This window comes from Carlito syrichta, unplaced genomic scaffold (genome assembly GCF_000164805.1).
Source record: "Carlito syrichta isolate Samal-C Ts95f unplaced genomic scaffold, Tarsius_syrichta-2.0.1 Scaffold302053, whole genome shotgun sequence".
Lineage (NCBI taxonomy): Eukaryota > Metazoa > Chordata > Mammalia > Primates > Tarsiidae > Carlito > Carlito syrichta.
This window is the reverse complement of record NW_007246149.1, coordinates 1,364,308-1,367,334: the sequence shown is the minus strand read 5'-3', so window position 1 is coordinate 1,367,334 and position 3,027 is coordinate 1,364,308.

The following is a 3,027-nucleotide window of genomic DNA, read 5'->3' as shown; positions in this document are numbered from 1 at the left end:
GGAGAGGGTGTGGTGAAAAGGGAATACTTCTACACTGTTGGTGGGAGTGTAAACTAGTGCAACTTCTGTGGAAAGCAGTGTGGTGATTCCTAAAAGCTCTAAATATCAACCTCCCATATGACCCTGCAATCCCCTTACTGGGAATATACCCTGAAGAACTCAAATCACTCTATAAAAAAGATACCTGCACATGTATGTTTATTGCAGCATTGTTCACAATAGCAAGAACCTGGAAACAACCATGCTGCCCATCAAAAGAGGACTGGATTAAAAAAATGTGGTACATATACACAATGGAATACTACGCAACCATAAAAAAGAAGAAAATCATGAATTTCTCAGTAACCTGGATGGAACTTGAGTCTATAATACTGAGTGACCTCTCACAGAAACAACAATCCAAGTATCACATATTCTCACTCATATAATGGACCTTGAACATCCAATGTAATACTATAAGAAAATGACTGACGGTACTGGGAAACTATGGGGGGAGATGGGATTAACAGTAGCAAATATCTGTCTGCGGAAGGGGAAACACCTTTTATCAACAGAGTGCCTGAACGAAACGTAATTATACACCTAACCCTTTACTATATCCCACAAAACCATAATAAAAAATAATGATTAAAAAAAAAATCAGCAGTTGATTCTAACACACCAGTCTTCCATCTTGGCTAAAAATCAATGTTATTTTGTTTTTCTCCTTTTGGCTGTATAATCATTAAAAATGAAAAGTAATCTTGTATGGGCTGAATTGTATATTCCCCAAATTCCTATATTGAAGTCCTGACTCTAGTGTCTCAGAATGAAACTGGATTTGGAGAGAGTAAATTGGTAATTACGTTAAAATGAGGTCATTAAAGTAGACTAATCCAATATATCTGGTATTCCTATAAGAAGAGGAAATCGAAGCACAGGTATGTAGGTAATATGTGTGAAGACACAGGGAGAAGACAGCCAACTATAAGCCAAGCAGAGGGGCCTCAGAAGAAACTAACCCTGCTGGCCCTTTGACCTTGGACTTCCAGATTCCAGAATTAAGGGAAAATAAAGTTCTGTGGTTTAAACCAGCAAATTTGAAGAATTTTGTTATGGCAGCCAAAGCAAACTAATATACAGTCTCATTGAAACACTGATTCCACTCTGTGACTAGGGCATTTTATAGGGTTTCTGAGCAATTTATTTGTTAATTTGCCAGAATTGTGTCTGGAATCAATAGTAAGCTCAGTTTATGGCATGTGGTTTGCAAGATCTATTTTCCTTCCCTCTAAAGATTGGATATGTTCATATATTCAGCCTTTCAACATCTCTCTTGTCCTCCATAGATCACTACACAAGCTCTTTTGTATCCATAGGTAATCTGTATAGGTAATGAGATTCATGTTCATTATGGTAATTACATACTCTCTTTTGATCCCCTAGCTAATCTCAGTCTTCAGTTATTTTTTTCTCAAGTGTCTTCCTTCTTTCCAGCCAATCAAGTTGACAGAGATGATAAAAGCAAATTAGATTGTGGCCAAGTCTACCTTCTCTCTGTCATCTTTCATGAGAAGTGGGTTTAGAAAATTCTTGTCCTAGTCTGAATATATTTAGATTTGTAGTCTTTTAAATTTCTGTTAGCTTTATCTTAATATGGGCTTTACCCTGTCTAGTCAATTCTAACACATTTCTGTGCCATCTTTTAATTGTGTGACTGGGGTCAAGTTCTTTAATCTAAGTTTCTTTGTCTTTAAAATGAAGCTAAATAATATCCCATTTGATAAGGGAGGCAATTATGGAATTATGATTAACTTATATAACATGCAAAAACACTTTGTAAATTACATATTTCAGATCTAGACAAAATATTATTATTGTTGTTACTATTATTATTAGAACAAATCCTGTTAGTTCTGACTTCAGGAAGTATTTTAAAACTACATCAATCTCTTTATTTACTTTTTAAAAATTTTTACTTTTGAAGAAACTCTAATTTTATAAAACTCAATGCATAAAAAATAATATACAGTGAAAAGTTCCCTTCCTCTTAGTCTCCCAGAACTCAGCATCACTATTAAGGAGCTAACAATATTTCTTACGGAAGCTTCCAGAAATATTTTATGCATATCTCTATTTATCCTTTCTCTTCTCCCCTCGCTTTTATCTACAAAGTAGCATTATATCAGTTCCTTTCTAGCTATCATCTTTTCTTTCTCTTTTTTTTTTGTGAGTGTGTGTGTGTGTCAAGGTCTCACTCTATCACTCAGGCTGGAGGGCAGTGGCATGATCACGATAATCATGGCTCACCAAAGCCTTGACATCCTGGGCTCAGGTGATCCTTCCACCTCAGTTTCCCGAGTAGCTGGGTCTACAGGTGTGTGCCACCATGCCTGGATAATTTTTTGTAGGATGAAGTCTCACTATGTTGTCCAGGCTGGTCTCGTACTCCTGGGTTCAAGCAATCCACATGCCTTGACCTCCCAAGGTGCTGGGATTCTAAACCATCATCTTTTCTTCCTCATGTTGCCACAATCTCTTTGCTGGGAATTTCCTCTCATCATTAAATCATCTCTCTTTTACATTTTCTGATTTGGGTTCAGAAGTTTATTCTCTGGTTTTAAAGTTTGCTCTTTAACAGTCTACATTGCATACTGAACTTTGCACAGTATGGCCGCAAGTTGCCTTTGCCTGTAACCTTCAATGGAAGAAGAGAAGACCTCACCACTTTTGTCAGTAAGAAACATTTGGTTCTTACAGACCAAATGTAATGCCTGTTTTGTATAGAAACGGTGTTTTAATATTTTCTTGAAAAGCATTATGGCACAATAGAAAGCAGACATGCTTTGGAGTCGGTCAGACCTAACAACTGGCCCTGACACTCTTAAACTGACACTGGCCGAGTTCCTGAACCTCACCTCACCTCACCTCGTTTTCATTTCCACATTTAAAAAGTGGAACTAACAGGTAACTACCCCAAGGTAATGCTGCATTAATGTACGTACATACAGTGCCTGGTGTATTATACATGTATTGTGCGACTACAGT